At 40.9% G+C, this 21,725-nt stretch overlaps 1 protein-coding gene across 4 annotated transcripts in view; it reads right to left on the reverse strand.

Annotated features, from left to right (window-relative positions):
• Nucleotides 1-21,725, reverse strand: part of SPIN1 (spindlin 1) — a 62,466-nt gene that overhangs the window by 34,288 nt on the left and 6,453 nt on the right. The window contains exon 1 of one of the 4 annotated variants that reach the window (XM_059491797.1): nt 12,510-12,529. The exons of the other annotated variants lie outside the window; for them this stretch is intronic. The gene's annotated coding sequence lies outside the window, so the exon portion shown is untranslated. Of the gene's footprint in view, nt 1-12,509; nt 12,530-21,725 lie in introns of those variants that run through there. 4 annotated transcript variants of the gene reach the window in all.

Genomic DNA, 21,725 nt, shown 5'->3' on the forward strand with positions numbered 1-21,725 from the left:
TTTTCCAGCCCAATATAAGAATCAATATACCTAACTAGTGCCACATCACTCAAATTGATTACTGAAGTTCAGCTTTAGGGAGTCGCGGTCTTTCCAAACAGCAAGAAGTACTTTCCTGAAAGTTTAGGTATCTAAAATCCAATGCCTACTCTTAAACATAGCAAGGGGTCACTTTCTAAAGTGTCTAGATCCTACTGCATACAAAGAATAGAATGATTTCAGACTTTCTGGGCAACTACAAATTAAGATTATGTCATCTTGATTCTCCTGTGACTGGCTTGATATTTTATGCCACACCTCAGGATATGGCAGAACATGAATGTGGAATTCTGGCCTCAAGAATGCTATCGTTTACACCTGCCTTTGGGTGCTCCTCAGAAAGATCATCTGGCTTGCTTCCTTTGTGGGTCCTTTAGTGTGGAAGGTAACATTTTCAACATACTTAACACAAAACAAAATAGCAAGTATGTATGACCACAAAACAACTACTTTTTAGCTTCAGGGTTACAAAGGCCCAGGCTGTACCAGCCTAGGGTTTTGGGGTTTTTCTTTTGTTTGTTTTTTGGGGTTTTTTGTGGGTTTTTTTTATAATGGGAAAAAAAAAAAAACCAAACCAAAAAAAAAAACCCTGACTACAAATTGCCTAAAGAATACTAGCAAACAAAACCAGAGGTTGAAGCGTGATCCATTAGAGATCTGGAATTATCAGTTCCTTGCACGTGGGTAAGAATTTCAACACAACCTGTGAAAAATTCCATAGTTAACCTGTATTATCTGTCCACGTACTTGAAGAAATCAATGTGTAGAAAACTTTAATATGCAGTTATTGTAAGGAAGCCCTACTCTAGAGGTTCACAGAACTGTGAGCTCAATGCACAGAAATTCTTCTCATAAATAGATTTCTTTTTCAGGGCTCTTGTAGCTCAAACACAGATGGAAATTAAGCTCCAAACTACCACTTCTCTTCCTCCAACAGCTCCAGTGAGAAAGGGACAAAAAGGCAGAGATTATGGATTGAGACAACAATTCACTAGAAAAACAGCAATGAGCTGAGGAACACAAACAGTAGTAGCAACAATACTAATAACAACAGCGTATAAAAGAGGGTGATCACATGCAAAAAATGCTTATAGAAGTCCAACTGACCCAATGTTACCATGTCCAGTGACACACAGATTCCTCAGACAAAGGAAAATATTGCAGACTTTACCACAGCCACCATCTTCTTCCCTGAGCCCAAGACAAAGAAAAGCAATGGTACACAAATCATCTTGGGAAGTTTAGGAAGGACGTTGACGCACTTGAATGCATCCAGAAGAGGGCAACAAGGCTGGTGAAGAGCTTGGTACACAAGCCTGACGAAGAACAGCTGAGGGAGTTGGTGGTGTTTGGCCTGGAGAGAAGGAGACTCAGGGGTGACCTTCATCACTTTCTACAACTTCCTGAAAGGGGGCTGGAGCCAGCTGGGGGGCTGGTCTTTTCTCCCACAAGAACAAGAGGACACAGTCTTAAGCTGCACCAGGGGAAGTTTAAGTTAGACATTAGAAAAAGATTCTTCACTACAAGAGTGACTGGGCACTGGAATTGTCTGCCCAGGGAAGTGGTGGAGTCACCATCCCCAGATGTGTTTTAAAAAAGACTGCATGTAGCACTCTGTCCCATGTTTAGCTGATGAGGAAGTGTCAGGTCATAGATTGGACTTGATCATCTCAAAAGGTCTTTTCCAGCCCAGTTCACTCTGTGATTCTGTCTCCACCCATGCTCCTTCCTCAGGCCTAAGACAAAAACCATAATGTACATATCCCCCAGCTGGACTGCCCACACACTACTCTGTTGGCTCCTCTGATCTCCTGAAAAAACAGAACAAAATAAAGGCCATTCTGCATCATGTTCCCTTTTTCTCCAATTTAAAGCCATGCCCTCTAATAATGATGGGGGTGCTACAAAATAACCTGGCCCTGCCCACACAGTGTGGGCATCTCCCTCCTGGCAACTGTGATGAAATTACCTCTGTCCTAGCCAAAATTAGGACAAGTGTGAAATTAAGATCATAGAATAAGGATGAAGATTACAGATCAGAAGTTTCAATGTGTCTTAACTGTTAACAAGGGAGGGAGTGAGGGAGAATACAGAGGATTCTGGCATGCTCTTTCTTTTACTGGTGGTATGTATATGAGCAGTTGCTTCCCATGCAGTTGCTTCCCATTTTAGTACAGCGAGAATTTTTGTCCTGATGCATTAACCAGGATGTGCTAATCAGATCTTGCCTCTCCCAGGCCTAGAACTAGCAGCTTCATGTTGCAAATTAGTTCTTTCTGTCCCTGACCTCAAGTTTTCACTGTGATGCTTTATTTTACAGACAAGTACCTTCTGTGGCCTTGACAATCTGACACAGGAAACTGTGCTCTTTAAGTCCTTACACCCCATAGCTCCAGGGACTCTTTTCTTCAGCTCATAGGTTGGCCACAAGGGTGATGTATATGAAGCAACAGAAGAAGAAAATACAGAAGCAATAACATGAACAGTCATACAATGTACAATAGCTATCCAAATCATTAAAAAGGCAAATCCAATGGCAATCATCAACCCAAGTCTCATTAGCCACTTCCCCTACCCTCCCCCTATCCTTGAATCCCAAAGATCAAAGTACTGACATAATCCAGGAACTGGTGCTAACTCCTGGAGAACTGTCTTGGTCTTGGAGTGATTGGTAGCAATTTCTCTTAATTCGGCCTTGGGCTTCTTCAGTCAATGCCACTGCATTGTGAACAGTGATACAACATTCAGTTTTATTAAGATTTAACATTCCACATACCCCTTCCTCGCTTAATAATAACATATCTAAAGCCCTTTTAGACACTTTTTTGGACTTGCAATTTAAGGTCTCTGAACACATACCTCATCCAGTCACCAAGGGTATGTATCTTCAACATAAAAGGTTCTCATGCAAAACAGAAACCAGCTCTCATACAAAAGGTTCTCATGCAAACACATCAGCCCACTGGGCCAATACTCTATTTCTCCAGGGGACAGAGTACAGCTCTGGAGAAAGGCAGAAGAAGACAGGGAGAGGGATCCTTCCTCACTCTGGGCTTCTTGGTGGTGGGCATCCCCAAGTCGTTCTTCCAGGAGTACCAGCCATACGGTCCAAGTTCACACACAAAATCACAAGGTTGGAAGCGACCTTCAAAATCACTGAGTCCAGCTCACGCCCTAACACTTCAGCTAGACCATGGCACTGAATGCCACATCCAGTCTTTCTTTAAACACATCCAGGGACGGTGACTCCACCACCCCCCTGGGCAGGCCATTCCAGTACTTTATAATCCTTTCTGTAAAAAACTTTTCCCTAACATCCAATCTAGATTTCCCTTGGTGCAGCTTGAGACTGTGTCCTCTGGTTCTGTCAGCTGCTGCCTGGAGAAAGAGACAACCCTACCTGACTACAGCCACCTTTCAGGGAGTTGTAGAGAGTGATAAGGTCACCCCTGAGTCTCCTTTTCTCCAGGCTAAACAGCCCCAGCTCCCTCAGCCATTCCTCACAGGCCTTGTGTTCCCAGCCCCTCACCGGCCTCGTTGCCTCCTCTGGACACACTCAAGTGTCTCAAGGTCCTTCCCAAACTGAGGGCCCAGACCTGGACACAGCACTCGAGGTGTGGCCTCACCAGTGCCAGTACAGGGGCAGAATGACCTCCCTGCTCCTGCTGGCCACACTATTCCTGTCACAGGCCAGGAGCCATTGGCCTTCTTGGCCCCCAGGGCACACTGCTGGCTCATGTCCAGCCGGCTGTGGACCAGCAACCCCAGGTCCCTTTCTGCCTGGGCCCTGTCCAGCCACCTTGTCCCCAGCATGTAATGCTGCAGGGGCCTATAACGTGATTGTGGCCAAAGTGCAGGACTTGGCACTTGGAGTTATTAACCTTCATCCTGTTAGACTCTGCCCATCCATCCAACCATTCCAGGTTTCTCTGCAGAGCCCTGCTACCCACCACAACAGATCAACACACGCTCCCAGCTTAATGTTGTTTGAATATTTATCTTTAAAGACTCAACACCCTCATGCATGTAAGTGTGTAAAAATGAACAGGACTGGCCCTGGCACAGACCCCTGAGGGACACCCCTGGTGACTGGCCCCAGCTGGATGCAGCACCATTCCCCAGCACTCTCTGGGCCCGGCCATGCAGCCAGTTCCTAACCCAGCAAGGAGTGCTCCTGTCCAAGCCCTGGGCTGCCAGCTTTCCCAGGAGTGTGCTCTGGGACACAGTGTCAAAGGCCTTGCTGAACACAGCAGGTACAACACCCACAGCCTTTCCTGCATCCACCAGGCGAGTCACCTGGTCATAAAAGGAGACCAGGTCAGTCAAACACGACCTATCTCCTCCACGTTGGCTGGGTCTGATACCCTGGCCATCCTGTAAGGGCTGTGTGATGACACTCAGTACAAACTGCACCATTACCTTGCCAGGTACTGAGTAAGGTACAAGCTGCCTGGCCTAAAATTACCAGGATCCTCCTTCCCACCCTTTTTGTGAATGGGTGTCACACTGGCCAGATTCCAGCCATCTGGAACCTCACCAGTGAGCCAGGACTGTTGGTAAATGATGGAGAGAGGCTTTGCAAGCTCATCTGCCAGCTCCCTCATCACCCTGGGATAGATCCCATCTGGGCCCATGGATTTATGAACATCCAAGCCAGCTCAGCAATTCTCTGACTGCCTCCTCTTGGATAATGGAGGGATCATTCTGCTCCCTGACACCATCTACCAACCCAGGAGGACAGCAGTCCTGAGGACAAGCCATCACCCCACTAAAGACAAAGGCAAAGAAGGTGTTAAGCACCTCTGCCTTCTCCTCATCTGAAGTTACTCTAAGTTCCCTTCTGCATCCAATAGAGAGCAAAGATTAGTCTTTTCCTTCCTTTTACCATTCATATATTTGTAAAAACATTTGTTATTATCTTTTACAAAAGTTGCCAAATTAAGTTCAAACTGAGCTTTGGCCTCCCCAGTTTTTTTCCTACATGACCTAGCAAGTCCCTTAAATACTTCCTGAGAACCTTGACCCTCCTTCCAAAGATGATACATCCTCCTTTTTTTCTTCAATTCCTTCAAAACCTCATTGCCCATCCAGGCTGGACATTTGCCTCATAGATTCATCTTTTGGAACACAGGGACAGTCTGCTCCCATGCCCTCAAGATGTCTGTTTTGAAGCATGCCCACCTTTCCTTGACTCCTTTGTTTTTAAGGGCTACTACTTCCCAAGGAACTCTCTGAATAAGTCTCCTAAACAGGCCAAAGTTTGCCCTCCTGTAGAAGTCCAATGTAAAAGTTACACGTATGCATGGCAGCATACCCCCTTGAGACCTGTGTTTGACTGATGATAACTATATGAGCAGTTGCTTTCTTTCACACATACAGTAGGAATCCTTGGATGCATTAACCAGGATGCACTAACAAGGATCGATCTGCCTCGTCCAGGCCTAGAATTAGCATCTTCCTGTTGCAACTTCCTCCGTTTTCTGCTATCTAAAGTTGCTGGTGTGCAAGTTTGCCTTATGGTAAGTTCCTTCTAAGGGCTGGACAGGCAACTGTGCTCTTAAAGTCCTTACATTTGGGTTATATCAGAATCACTTTTTACATTAAAAATTACCTAAAGTCGTGACTTTGTATTCTTTTAAGAAAATAAGGACTGTTAAAGGAAGTAGAAACCCAACAGCATGTTTTTCATCAAAAAACATGTAAAGAATCTTGGTTCACGACATGTATGTTAAAACTATGACAGTTTTCCCTGATCTTATTTCAGCACACTCTGTGCTAAGAACACTGTAAATAAAACAGAGCCCACGATCAAACATCAGATCTCAAACAGGAACTGCTGTTGCCCAAACTGTTGAAACTCCAAGAAAGCAATGTTTTGATTTTAGACTTCTTATTTCAGAGCAATAAAAAAAAATGCTCAAAGAATACAAAAACTAAACACAAAACAAAACAGCAGTGTACAATACTAAAAACAATCTAAAACACCTGAACCTCACCTAAAGATTACATTTGAGAAAAATACAATTCAGAGATCAAATCCCTAAAAACAGCAAGCTCAAGCTTTTGCCTACAAACCCCTAGTTGATAAGTTAAAGAAGGCTTCTAAATTACTTTTACATTTTAAAAGACTTTTTCTATAGAACTCAAGGAAATTTTTCTTTTTCTCCAAATCATGTAAATCAGTATTAGCACTTTCTTAGTAGGATCTTTTAAACTTGCTGTGATGCACCGCCACTTAGTAAGAGTTCAACAACTATTAAGGGGAAAGTTGAGCAACACTTAGACTTGCTTAATTATAATTGCACAGCATTTTTATAAAAATACAGTTCATTATTTCCATGTTCATTTGAGCTCTGCTCCTCTCACATTCGCAACATTTTAAGTACATGCATAATGACCATTTAAGAGATGAGGTAAGCCCAAACAGGCACACAACAGCAGTCGCTACTGGTGCCACGTAAGCACGTTCAAATGCTTCTATCCAGGGTATCAGGTTAACAAGTCTGTGCCACCAGCAGCATGTAGGCTTGCCTGGCTGCCCACATTTACCATACACTGGCTACCCTTCCAGACTGGAAGGTCTCTTTACCACTCAAAGCCACTCTACAGTTGCTAAAGCTATCTGCCACTATGAAATATTGAACTAAAGTAAGCCAAGAATTCTCTAACTTCTTTTGAAACACCTTACTCCTCAACAACTGCCTTACATTCTCTCTTTACCCTTCCCCCGACCTCAGCCTTTGGTGTTTCTTCCATTTAAGTCATTCTACCATTGCTTAACAGGAAAAATCCTTCAGTCATTTGACCATAACCAGTTCAATCAGTTGCTCAACTTTTTTTTACACAGTTCCTCATACCAATAATCTTGGGATTTTTTTCTATCCTACGCTGTTTGCAAAACCAACCAAAGCTAATAGTACACTGTTCTCTGTGGCTTCTGGCCTCTCACTGAGGGCTACTTGTCACAAATAAAATTCATAGCCATCACTCTGAAAAATTCTACATTTCAGTCAACAGCAGAAGCATTAAAAAAGCATAAAGCAGATCACAGAACACGAACTAAAAATTCTCAGTGGTTGTCCTCACCAGTGCAACAAGTAACACTACAAATTACAGTTGCAATCCTACCCAGCCCACACCATGCTGCATAGAAAACATGGGGATTTACCAAACTCTGGTGCAGTGGGTCTTTGGTTAAGTATACATAAACAAGAATTGTTCAATGCTTATTTCTTTGAGTCGAAGTGATCCATTAGCAGCTCACAAATTTTTTTCCACTTATAAAAACCTATGCCCTTAACAAAGATATATTCTTTATACTTATCAATTTCACACCTTTGATACAAAGCCTGATATATTAATCAAGAACAACACAGTTTCTTTCTGAAAGAAAAAATTCAGTTTTTCCTAACTACATCATCATAAAGAGACTTAAGAAATTTTGATTGAAGTTTCATTATGAATTTTCTTTTAAATTTTTGAGGCCATATCCAGGCTAAGAAATACTAATGTCAACCACAAGCACTGCAAATAAGCAGTACCACAAAATTCTTAAATGCCTGCTTAGAACCACTCCCCAAATACACTCATCTTACTCGTCCAAAATGCAATAAAAGGAAGCCATTTTAATCCCTCAATTTACACCATGTTCTGACCAGCTCTTTTCACCATTTTGTTAGTAGACTGATGTTTCACTATGCACTCCTAAAACCAATGAACCCTTTCTGCCTTTCACCCAAGGATGTCTGATTTATAATCAATTAGGCCATACAAATTGATAGAACGGCTATAGCAAATATTCAGTTCACCAACTAATAATGAAAAAACCTCACAGAATCATTAAGGTCTGAAAAGACCTCCAAAATTAACTGTCCTTGACAGAACAGCATCTTGCTTGTCAACCAGACTGTAGCACTAAGTGCTATATCCAGTCACTTCTTTCACAATTTCCTGGGTAGCCTGTGACTATACTTCCAAAAATATTTGTAGCTTAGTCCACAAACGAGCATCATAGAGAAGTACTGAATCAAACACGTTTGTCAGAAAACTGATATCTGACAAGTCACGTCATACATAATTTTCACTTATTTATTCAAAAGTTTTAGCCAGTCAACAGCAACATGCAGGGCACACATAGGCCCATACACTACAATTTCTTGAAATCTAAAAGAGAAAATGTTTTTTAAATATTATTTGAGGTATTACTTAAGCTGTTTTATTGCTTTTGTACTTTATACGAAAACAGTATTTTCCATTACAGTACATAAAACTCAACTGATTACACACTTGATCTTATATTACTACTCACAACTTTCAGAACAAAAGAGGCAGTACAGAAGTTAAAAGCATTTTTCAAATTTCCTTGAAGTCATCATCTATCAGGAATAGAACTAATTAAAACTAACACTGGTCAGAATGTAATGCAAGCACATGCATCCATGCATGTGAAAGCAAGAGAAAGAAATGCTCACTGGTTATTTCAAGTGACCTCTCTGTTTGATGGCTTAAAAAGGCAGAAAACTCTAAGCCCAGAGAAACTTATCTAATATAGCTGACCCCAGCACACAATTATCACATGTCAAAAAGTATACACTTTGCATACTTGCAAAGTATACACTTTGCATACTTGCACATTAAGCAAGGGACAGTCTGAAGCTACTCAGAACAAGTAAGGTAACAAATATTTCTAGATAAAGAGCATTAAGTTATTTTGCCAGCAGAATAATTAAAGAGGATTATGAGCTTTAAATCTACAGGAGATCCATTCCTTTCCTATGTACACAGGGAAATAGTTTCCCTTTTACAGGAAGCATTCATATAAAATTCTTCTTTCTGATTTGCTAACTACTCACTGCTTTACTGAAATATAGTTACATATCTGTACTACAATTACTAACTACACAGGAGGTTCTTCACTGTTTTTTTGCTACTAAAGTTCTCAGAGCCGAAAGCCGAAACAGTTATCTTTCTTAGGTTTTTTACTTCCAAGACTATCTTTTATCACAGTTAAACCAAGACTTTTTCTACTCTCTAAAACAGGTAATCTGTGACAATAAAATCTACTGATATTAGAAATGCTTCAGGCATTTTCAATATCATTTCAGAGGCCAAATATTCCAGCTCTAAATAATGCACTGACCATTTACCCCAGTTTTCCAGCAGCTCAGCATCTTCCTTTTATTTTTCTGTGTTGTTAAGATCTGAAGATTTAGCAGATGTCCCTGCTCAAAAGGAAGATTTGGTTAAAAAGAAACCTGACTTCTCTTCCTCCAATTTCGCAGAACACTGGCTATTAAATTATAACTTCCTGACAAGCTGGTGAATTTTATTTCCTCCATTACATTTTGTGCTAGGTTTGGCTGGGGTAGAGTTAATTTTCTGGTTGGTATGGGGCTGTGTATTGGACTTCTGCTGAACACAGGGCTGATAACATCAGGAATAGTTTTATTATTGTTGAGCAGACTTACACAGGCCTAAGGCCTTTTATGCTTTTTGTACTGCCATGTTGTTGAGGAAACTGGGGGTACATGGGAGGTTGGGATGGGACACAGCCAGGACAGGCGACCGAAACTGACCAAAAGGATGTTCTGTACCCTACGACATCATGCTCAGGATGTAAAGGTGGGGGGAAGAAGAAAGGGTTGGGGGACATTGGAGTGATGTAATTTGTCTTCCCAAGTAACCATTATGTGTGACGTGACCCTGCTCTCCTGGGGAATGCTGAACACCTACCTGGCCATCAGAAACAGTAATTAAATCCTTCTTTTGCTTTGCTTGTTTGGATGGCTTTTGCTTTCCCTATAAAACGGCCTTTCTCTCAACCCATGAGTTTTCTGGCTTTTACTCTTCCAATTCTCTGCCTGACCCTGCTGGTGTGGGAGTGAGCAAGTGGCTGCATGGAGCTTAGTTGTATTTGGTTGCCAGCTGTATTTAACCATAACACAAGCCTTAACACTTAGTTCTACTAACGTGTGGGTAGTTCAGTGACCCAATACAGGAAAATAATCCTAGCCCTCAAACGAAGTTGAATTTATCACACCATAATGAATTTATCACTTCATAATCCAATTGTCTTCAACATCTTCACTGATGGTCGAAGAAAAACATTATACTGGATTTTCTGGGTAACAGTAGAGGATCATTTTCATGTCAACACCAGCCAATAACCAAGGACAAAGTCATGACTGACAAATCTGGTGGCCTTCTACAGTTTTGGTGCTTGAAGGAAGAGTGACTAACATCATCTACCTGGACTTGTGTGAAGTATTAGACACTGAACTGCACAACACCCTTGTCTCTAATCTCAAAAGACATGATTTGATAGATTAGACAACTTAATAAGTACAAAATTTGCTGGAGGGCTGCACTCCAAAAGGTTGTGGTCAACAGTTCAATATCCAAGAGGAGAGCAGTGACGAGTGGTGTCCTCAGGGGTCAGTACTGGGATCTGAATTGCTCATCATCTTTGTCAGCAACACAGCCAGTGGGATCAAATGCACCCTCATCAAATTTGCTGAAGACTCCAAGCTGTATAGGGCAGTCCACATGCTGGAGGGAAGTGCTCCATCCAGAGGGACATGGACAGGCTTAAGAGATGGGTCTGTGGGAAACTCATAAATCTCAAGAGGGTCAAGTGCAAGGTGCTGTACTTGGACTGAAGCAATCCCAAGCAGGAATACAGACACTGGGCAGACAATCGGTTGAAGAGCAGGCACAGAGAGAAGGACGTGGGGGTGCTGGTGGATAAGAGGCAGATTAATATGACTCAGTAATGTGTGTTTGCAGTCAAGAGAACCAATCACATCCTGGGCTGCATCAAAAGTAGCGTGACCAGCAAGTCTGGGAAGGTGATATTACCTATCTAGTCCACTTGTGAGAGTGGACTAGAGAGCTAATACCACCTGCATGGTATGCACCTGGAATACTGCATCAAGATCTGTCCCCCAGCAAAGACAAAAACACAGACATGACCTGTTGGAAGAAAGTCCCAAGGAGGACCACTGAGCTGCAAGGTCAGGCTGAGAGAGTGGGGGTTGTCCCGCCTGGGAAGAGAAGGCTTTGGGGAAACTTTACAGCAGCCTTTCAGTAGCTGAAGAGGACCTACAAGAAGGCTGGAGAAAGACTTTTTATCAAGACAACACATGAGGGAGTGGCTTCAAAGAGAGAATAGGTTTAGGTTCAGATTAGGTATCAGGAAGAAATTTACTGCGCAGGTGGTGAGGCACAAGAACAGGCTGCTCAGAAAAGTTGTGGATGCTCTATCTTTGGAAGTGTGCAAGGCCAGGCTGTATGATGCTTTGAGCATCCTGATCTAGTGGAAGGTGTCTCTGCCCACAGCAGGGGGGCTGGAACGAGATGATCTTCAGGGTCCCTTCAAATTCTGTGATTTCTAAGATCCCTATAGCCTTATACCATAAAAAACCTGCTATGCAAAAAAAAACCCCTCTCAACTAACTAAACTGAACCCTCAGCCCAGTTTTCTTCAACATTTTTATAAAAGACTTGGATGCATGATTCAGATGGATACTAAATAAGTTTGACAGGGGCACTAAATTAGGATATGTTGATCAGGACTGAGAGGCATCTTGACAATTAGAGAGGCGGGTGATCACCAAACCTATTAAGTTTAACAAGGGCAAGTACTGACTTCTCCACCTGGGACAACCCTGGATATGTGTACAGACTAAGGAACAAGAGGCTGGAGAGCAGCACTGTGGAAAGGGACCTGGGGGCACTAGTCAAAAGAACCTGAATATAAGTCAGCAGTGCCCTGGCAGCCAGGAGGTACCAGGGGTGCATCAGGCACAGCACTGCCAACAGAGGAAGGGGATTGCCCCACTCTGCTCTGTACTGCACTGGTTCAGCCTCACCTTCAGTGCTGTGTGTAGTTTTGGGAGCCACAATATTAAAAAAAGACATTAAGCTATAAGAGAGCATCCAAAAGAGAACCACAAGGATGGTGAAAGGTCTGGAGGGGAAGCCTTATGATTGGTCTTTTCAGCCTGGAGGAGACTGAGGGGAGACTTCATTGCAGTCTACAACTTCTGCATGAGGGGAAGTGGAGTGGAAGGTACCAACCTTTTCCTTCTCGTGACCAGAGGCAGACCTTGAGCAAATGGCAAGAAGCTCAGCCAGGGGAGGCTTAGGATGGATATCAGGAAAAGGTTTTTCGCTCAGAGGGTGACTGGGCACTGGAACAGACTCCCCAGGGAAGGGGTGACAGCACCAAATCAGTCTAGTTCAAGAAGCATTTGGACAACTCTCTCGGGCAGGCACAGGGCGTGATTCTTGGGAATGGTCTTGTCGAGGGCCAGAAGTTGGATGCGATGATCCTGATGGATCCCTTCCAGGTAAGCATATTCTAGAATCTTGTGATTTAGTTTTATCAGCATTTTCTTTTAGTAGCTTTTAAAAAACATGTTACCAACTTAAATAAAACCAAAACAACAGTTTTCTTAAATTACGCCTACCTTATTAATCTATAGCTTTTCCAACTACTCTTGTATTACTCTGTACAGTGAAAGCTTCAAAGGGCTTTTCCTCTTGCCTGTAAAACGTATAATAAAATACAATCTTAGAGAACTAGACCTTAAAAGTCCTCAATATTATCATCTCTTCTGTTGTTTATTTGAGGGTAGGTCAAATTTAATATAGCTAAAGCAAATTTTTCAAGTCTTGTATTTTCTATTTACCATTTAGCTAGACTTTCTATTCTTATTTTTAAAATACACTGCCTAAAATTATTCTCTGTCAGCATGCTTTCATTTCATCTTTCAAATTATTAATGGAACTTTAATGAAAACTAACCCAAGGACACACTAAACATGATTTATCAGGACTCAGGAGATCGTGCAACAAGTCATTACCTATAAACACCTTTTACAGCTCAAGAAACTTATCTTCATAACAAAAACTACCTCTGAGCACACACCTATAATTTATTACTTACATTTATAGCTCCCATAAGTGTAGGTTACACTAAGACAAGTTTTCATCTGAAGAAGTTTAGCTGACTGATGAAAACAGTATCTTTTCTGACACAACTCTCTCACAATACTTCACTGTATTTGAGAAAAAAAACTTCTGAGATATAAGGTTTTGTCTTCAGCTACAGGTGCTTATGGAGCAAAAATAAAGTTGTTTTTTTTAAATGCAATGAATAAACGATGAAGAACAAATTTCCAGACAGACATTCTGGTATACACATGCATCTATAAACTCATCACATTTTACAAGTATACCTCAACACCTGCATCATCCACACAGAAAAATTAACGTAATGACCTTCAACAAAGCGATTCTCCCTTTTGCCTTCACAAATCTTAATGGCAGTGATAGAGTGGACACCTCTGAACCCTCAGGCATTCAGCAGTAAAAAGTGCCTTGTTACTTCTAATAAGCAAAACAATCCAAGATGGGGATCAATTAATTATAGTTTTTTATATCTGTTTCCTAAAATGCACTAAAAGATCACCAGTTATACAGAGCTTACATTAGCATCACACAAACTGAGAAATCCCCTTCAAATAATTACAGACAAATTTTCATCATTCCAACCCATTAGTGGCAGATACTTCTGCTGGGAAGATCATCTTTTGGTAGAAAATTCTGTAAATAATCAGACAAACTGTGCTTCAGTAAGTGACTATTTAATTGTCCACAGCTGCACAACCTTTTGACTTGCACCCTAATTTAACTATCAGGAATAGAGTCACTAGAGTGAAAGTAACATAAAAACCACACTTATACTTAGTTTCATGTGGAGCATAAGCAGAAAGTTTTTAATAGTTCTCTGAACTCAGGAACTTGCTTAGCATCTCTAACACCAGCATGGACACGATACACTGAGCGATTTTTTCAACTGCACTGAAAATGCAGATGTACATAATCATGTTTTTGTCCCCCTCTCCTACCAAATAAATGAACCAAAGGCCAGCTGGTCTTTCTACCTCTGGAATTTTAAAAATGCACAAAGAAGGGCAAAGGGAATGACATCACTTTCAACACAAGAAAGGTGTAATTTAATCATACTTTATCTGTTTTTCATTCTATTTTTTCCATAAAAAAGCACTAGAGAAACTAATGAAACATCCAGCCTCCTATTGCTGTGTAGGAATTAATCCACCTCTGTCCAGAGGTTTTAAAAGTTCTCAGTCTTCCCATAAAGAACAGATAGTTGCACCTGCAAGAGATCACCATCTCAGCTGGCACAGCTCAATAGTTCACAGATCAAGACTTCTTCCATTGTCTGGAAGAAGTCTTTGCATCAATTGGAAAGAGTTTGGGAACCTGCGATCAAAACTTACTTAATTTTGTTTATATGTTGCTCTATATGGTCCTAAAATTCTTCAGAAAAAGTGGCAGAAAACGTCTATTAAATGCCATTCCTAAAGGCATCATACATCTGTGGTTATTAGGTCTGCATCCAAAAAACACTGATTTTTAAAAGCCAAGTCAAGTCATATGGGTTGATTACAAGTAAGAAGCAGTGACAACATTACATAGTCACTAAGCCAGACATCAGCTGCTGACTGCAATTAAAAACAGGCATAGGATTTTGCCTGAAAAGGAACCGCTAGTTATCAACATGCACAGGGGGAAAAAAACCCAAAAACAACCCACTGACAAAAACAGTGATAAATTAAAGAAAAATGAGATTAATGAGGCAAAAGAAAGTAGTAAATAACATATGCATGCCATATCCAGAATGCTAAAAGAAAATAAAAAAAACTCAATTAACTCCAGTTTTTAAGTTTATGCTCAATAAATATGCACACTAAATATGTTTTTGAGATTCACAAAAACTTTCAGGGTAAAGGAAAACTGCAGGGCTACAACTTTAAGCATTCATAAATAAATAACCCAGAAAACAAAGGAAAGTTCTCCAGAAAATAATTTCAGAAAACCTTGTAGGCTTAGTCTGGCTTTTTACAAGGTATTAACAGTGAAGCTGTGCAAAAGCAGAGCATTTTACTAAAATTAAACTGATTAAATTGTAATAGTTCCTTATTTGATCTGCTCCCCACATAGACAATATTACAATCAGATTAAATATTTGGCTAAGGACTCATTGGCATTTTGACATATGTTTGCCCTTTGAAGCACTCCTTGTTTGTCTCTTGGTTCAAAAAATACATTTCAAAAATTAAACACAAAATTGCAAAAGAAAATTTCATATATCTGGTATTAAAACCCACATTTTGGCTGTTCTATTGACTAGAAATGAAGCTAATGAAGGGATAAAAGAACTGATTCATGCCAAATAAGCTTACAAGAACTTCCTTAAAAAAAAAAAAACCCAAAAAAAACCCCCAACAAATGAAATATAACATATACCTTCAAGTTCTACACTAAATCATGCAGTGGTTTTAAAATAAATTTCTGGTGCATTTTCTAATGGCTAAGAACAAATGTATCTGTTTTCCTATGCATACAGATGGTAGAGCAAAACTAATTTTAAAAAAAATTTCCATTACTGCAACATTATGCAGACCTTCGTAAAAGAACAATGAAGACACACATAGCACATTTTAAAGGACTTTTCTTATAGCTCTTGTCTACTCTCAAGCAGCATGAAAAAGCACAACCTCTTTTATTAATTAATTATTTGCCTATGCTAACAGAACACAGGGTTTAATTTCAGTACTATTCTGTCCTTCTACTATGGAATCATCATCAGCTATCAAAGTTTAGCCAAACAGCTTTAAAAAGTGACAATGTTTACAATTTATTTAGTAATACAAAGGTATTATTTCTTTTTACTATACTGCTACAATTCTTCCTATGACTTTGCACAATACACCAAGACACTGAAGTACAATTTCTTTTTAAACCACACTCTTACAGGCAGTGCAAAAATACTTGCTGATTTAACGTTGTGTATGTTCTAACCAACAGCCTGATCATTTCATACTTACATGGTCCTCCATGCTTAATCTTACAAAATAAGGCTTTAAAAAAAAATATAAAGAAGAGATCTATCTAGTACTTATTCAAAGTCATGATAACCTCCCTTACATCACTCTATCCAAAGGTAAATTTTAAACCACTCCTAATTGTCCAGTCTACTGCAAATACCTTTGCATTTAACCACAGGGCAAGAACTTGCACCGCTGGCACAACAAGAAGCTGTCACAGGCTTGTGTAACCATCCTAAGCAGCACACTTTTGCATCATGGCAAATGCGAACTGGGTCAGTTTTTCATGATGATCACAGGGCTGGAACACATCGCTACAAGAGCAGGTTGAGAGGTGGGGTTGCTCGGCCTGGAAAGAGAAGGCTTTGGGGTAACTTTATGGCAGCCTTTCAGCTGCTACAGGAAGGACAGCTGCTACTATCAAGGCAAGGAGCAACAGGACATGAGGTAGAGGCTTCAAAGTAAGAGAGAATAGGTTTAGATCAGGCGTCAGGAGGAAACTCTTTACTGTGCAGATGGTGGGGCACTGGCGCAGGCTGCTCAGAAAAGCTGTGGATGCCTCCTGTCTGGAAGTGTAAAGTCTGCCTCAATAAGCCCTTGTGCATCCTGGTCTAGTGGAAGGTGTACCTGTCTATGGCAGAGGAGTTGGAACTAGGTGATCTTTAAGATCCATTCCACACCAAACCACTCTGTGGTTCTAAAATTTTCTTTCCTCGTAGACAACTGTCCTCCCCTCCCTCCAATAAAAAACCCCAAAAACTCATGCACAAAATAACAGTTGCCCAGGATATGAAGCAGCACTGCACAATCACTGTGCTTGCTACCACTCTATGGTGAATGCAAGTGAACTTCCAGTTTTATAATGCAATTATTTTCTTAGTCATGCTCTTACAGAGAGAAGTGACACAAATAATTTATTACAGCTCTAAGGAAGTGTACTGAATTTGGTTTGGAAACATTTACAACAAGTCTCTGGAAACCATGGAGGAAAAACATCTATTTAAGAAAGTATGGCACTTCACTGTTCTCTGCTCATGTCTCTTCAAGGAGTATACCTCAGTTGGCCTTTGTCAGAAGACTAGGTTTAATTTCTATTGTGCTAGTCAGAGGAGGATTGCTCCAAAGCCAAAAGGATCACTCCAACATTCTGGAAGAGCAAGCCTAGAGCAAACATACCAACCCTTCTGTTAGAAAGTAATGGAGTGGTAAGTTACTGCACTTACAAGTCTGTTAGGTTTAGTAATCATGGCAAATCAAACTCCTGTGTTTATAACTCTCGGGAAGGCTGGCTGATCTTTCTAAGCATAATTTTAAGTACATCACAACCACTTCCCCACAATGCAGGCCACCAGCACAGCTACATACACCTGTAAACATGGAGGAAATACAAGCAGCATAGTTTTTAGGGGCAGAGGGATGATCTCCGTTAGATGGAGCCCTTTTAGTCTGTGCATCGTAAGTAACAAATTATTCTTTGATGTGTTTGACTATCCTGAGAAGATGCCACTGCAAAACTAAATTAAACCTAGGCATAATAAAAGAAAAATCCTAAAACAAATGTAAGAATTTGTGATACAAATACTTGTAAAAAGAATTCTTGTGCAACACAACCACATATCAACTTCTAATGCAAACAAAGTGCATAAACATTCAAGATTCTTATCAGGATATTATTCACAGCATTGGCTGGAATGTCAAAATTTAATTGTTAAGAACCCCAACCTAAGTAACCAGTGAGAATATTGACATGTAAGTAGTAATTCCGCACTTTAAAAATAAAAAGAGCAGGACTGCAAAATACTGAAAAGGGATAAGGTTTGAAAACAGTTACCTACATTAGAGCTTTCTATACAACCAAAACTATGATGAGATTAGCCACAAGATCATTTATTCAAAGATTTCAGAAACATGTATGCAAACTTCTCCCATACCAACATCACAGTAGCTACAAACATAACAGACAATTTTTAATAAATCAGATATTAACTTGGATTTCCACTGGACACAAACATTGATTGCCCCTATTCTAATAAAAATGTAGCTCTGTTTCTTAAATCAGCCAACAGCAGGAAGAGGAATTAGAGTGAAAGTATTGATAAACTTTGGCCTCTTCTAGTCAGAAGAAGATGGACACATTTTTTGCAAATTACTGCAATGAAGGAGCAAACAATACCATTTTTGCAAACTGAAACATGATCACACTGAATACTAAATGCATATTCCAAGCACAGGAAAATTTCTCATTATACACCTAATTTTAAAAAAATCTTACATAGTTAGACAATTCAAATCAATAGCATTTTTCATCCTACCTTTGCAATGACAATGGAAAAAAAACTAAAAAAGAACAAAACTGAAAAAAGGATTCAGAGAAAATTATCTCTTGGCTTTAATCTACAGTTTGAAAAAACTGAGCAGCCAGTCTTAAACCAAATTTATCTTACCTATTTTCTTCCTATTCAGCCATTTTAGCTTATATTAAATCAGTTCTCAAATGCATCCATATAACAGTCTACAGTGGGCTCATAAACCACTTAAGTGAAAACACTTGCTGTTACACATGGCAGTCTCTTGCCATGGCTACTAATGAAAAATGAGATGTTAGTTTTTCCAGATCAACTGAAGAATATTCACTCACCGTCTAAAAATCTTGGCCTAAAGAGGTTATCACATTTAAATGGTAAATAGCTGCCATAGATGTCAAAGTTGCAATCTGTATAACAGCAAGTCACTGAAAACAAAATTCAGCATTCTATTATATAAGCTCCAATTGCAGCTAACTACTCTGGTTTCTGTAAGTCTGGAGGGTCAGTGAAAGAACAAAAACTTACTCTAAAAGAAGATAAATTAGCTGTAGAAAATTTATGTCAGATATTTGCAATATTAATTTAAATACTTCAGTCAGAACTGGATTCATCATCAAAGACAATGGTACTTATTAAATCACCAATCATATATTCTTCTCTAAGATGAGAACCATCAGCAGCATTGTGATGTACCATGGTATCTTCTTTGCTTGAGTACTGCTCTTTCACATTTTTGGTGAAAAAACACAACACATCCTGCATAAGTGTGTATGTGTGTGTGAGTGTGAGTGTTGGTAAGGAGCAAGGCAACAGAGAGGTAAGTTCAGCTGTGAAACCAGTGACTCTCCCTAAAAGCTGCAGGGACATCGGAACACACCAACCCTCATACACTAGTATTTCTTAAAAAGCACAGAAGAAAAATGCACAAAATATTACTTCTGATTTTATGGTACTACAAAATATTACTTTTGATGATGGTATTTACATACTCAGGAAACAAATTAGCAGATGTGAAGTATTTCAGCAGATGACAAACTATTTCAAGCTACTCTGGGAAGTTATTTACTGGACTGTGAAAAAATGAACTTTAAGAAAACATCTGCATGCATTTGAATATAGCTGACTTAAAACACTATGCTGTCCTCATTCTCTAGTTACAGAAAGGTATTAAAATCATGGCAAGAAGCAAGTCAAAGCTTCCAGAATGACAATCACCTTGGAATTACTTGTTTACCCTACTTGTCTGACCCACAGTAAACCTGCCTTCCTTTCTTCAAGTTTGATGGTTAAGTTGTAATCAAAACAACTGCTGCTCTGAAACTACTATACTGTACACAAATAGAAATTAAATGAGAAAGTAAATTAATTATTATAGAACTTGGAGGTAGAACTTCTAGCAACAGCAACAGATAAACGAAGTCTCTTTTTTTGCTTTATAATCTCATTTTCTCCTTGAAAAGTTTTATATCTGATCTGAACTAGATTCACCAATAAACACTTAAGTGTATTTCCTGAGATTCTGCATTAACCTAGGTATTGGTAATAACAACAATCCTCCCAAAAAACACACACATCCATCTTCCATTTTGAAAATGCACATGCTTATTTGTAGGGAGGACTAAACTGTCCTGTGGTCCTTGAAACAAAGTTGAGTCTACTCAATTGGGCAGCAGAGAATGGGAAATATAGAAACTGAAGAGAAAAAGTGAGGCATCTTCCAGCAAACAGGATCTCAGGACGCAGGATATTCTTCCCCATGAAATCAGGTGAGGCTTTCTAGGAGTCTGTCCTGGAGATAATCAAAGTACGCACTACAACAACCACACCTCTGCCCTTTTAGTTCATGCCAGTGCATATTGCACCACCGTCACCCAAACACAAACTCTCCTAGAAATGTGATTAGAGGCTTAAGTACAATCAAAACCTGGGATGCTTATTCACACCATCACTCTTCCTTCTTCAATTAAATTATACCTAAGAACAAAACAAAAATCCTGTCTCAAATCCATGCAAATTCAGTTCTTCAAGCTTCTAGTCTAAAACTGTCTGTAATGTAATGTCTATTTCATTTCTGGTTAGCCAAGGTTACAGCACTGGAAAAAGTACTTTTCATCTACTGTTAATACAGCCACATATCCCTACTGCCATGAAGTAACATTAACCTGTTTGATCTCTTTCCACACAAGCCACAGGTACAGACACTGTAAATACAGTGCAGGGCTTTAAGATTCTTCCTTTTTCTTTCTCTCGGGGAATTTTCTCCCGTATGTGTTGCTAGGAGACAGTAACGACTGGGTACTTATGAGGGACAAGAGAAGTGGCCACAGCTCAAGGGAGGGGTCCAGCTGGCTACTCTCCCTGGGTTTCTCTGGGAAAGGCAGAGATGCCACAAGAATTGTGCTGCAAAGAGAAGGGGCTGGGGCAGCTCCTAGCTCTCTTGCACTTGGCTTTGGAGGAGGATGGTTGGAGCTGCAGCTTGGGGGAGGGAATTCACTGCCGCCGCTGGGGCCCAGCCCAGTCCCGCTTCCCTGCTGGTGAGAGCAGACACTGAACTAGGACCTTATTACCAACCAAACTCACTAAAAAAGGGACTTTTCACCATCTGCTGAGGTGCCTCAGGAGAAAACTCCGGGATCCCAACTGCTTTCCCTTCCCAAGGAGCCTTTTCCCTGCCCTGCTCAGAGCCAGGCTGCCACTTCCCACCCCCGCCATTTTGGTTTTTTCCTGCCACAGTTCTGAGTTTTTGCTACATTGTAGCACTGCACCCCCGAACATCCAGAATGTCCCGCGGTTCCAGCCGCAGCCGCGAAGTTTCTGATAAATCTCATCCACCACTCCGGGACTTTGCTGATCCCTACCTTCCCAGCTTACTGCTCCGATATCCCCGCAATAGCTCCTTCTGCTATCCAGAGGGGAGGATGGGTGCCCCTGGGGGTTCCTAAAGGAAGCCCCTTTTTCCCTCCCTTCCTGTCGGCTCCGCCCGCCATTGTCGGCGCGGGGAGACACAGCCGGACCCGCGCACAGCGCCCCCTGCAGGCGCGGGGAAGCACTGCCCTCACCCGGCCCGCCCGGAGCCAGCAGCGCCCCTGCCGGCCGCCACCGGAACCGCACCGATGGGACAGTGCTTGAAGAGTGGGAGGAGACTTCCACGGGATTTCCGCTCCGCTTTGCCGTCGCTGCCTCTGCTGTGGGCCTGCCTTGCTATACACACTGGCAAAGAGCTGCTATTCTGTTTCTCGTATCTTTGCCTGAAAGGCCCTGAATTTCAAAATTATAATAATTCAGTGGGAAGTGCATAATATTTTGCATTCCAAGGGACACCCTTGCCTTCCTTAGCAGACAGTGTCTTTCAAACCAAGACACATAGGTATGTGAAGGCATACTGAAGGCAGGAGCAAAACTTCCCCTGACATGAGCAGATAGGAAAGTCCGCTTTCCCTCTGGTCTTCTGTCTGGCACCTAA

This window comes from Ammospiza nelsoni, chromosome Z, assembly GCF_027579445.1.
Source record: "Ammospiza nelsoni isolate bAmmNel1 chromosome Z, bAmmNel1.pri, whole genome shotgun sequence".
Taxonomy (NCBI): Eukaryota; Metazoa; Chordata; class Aves; order Passeriformes; family Passerellidae; genus Ammospiza; species Ammospiza nelsoni.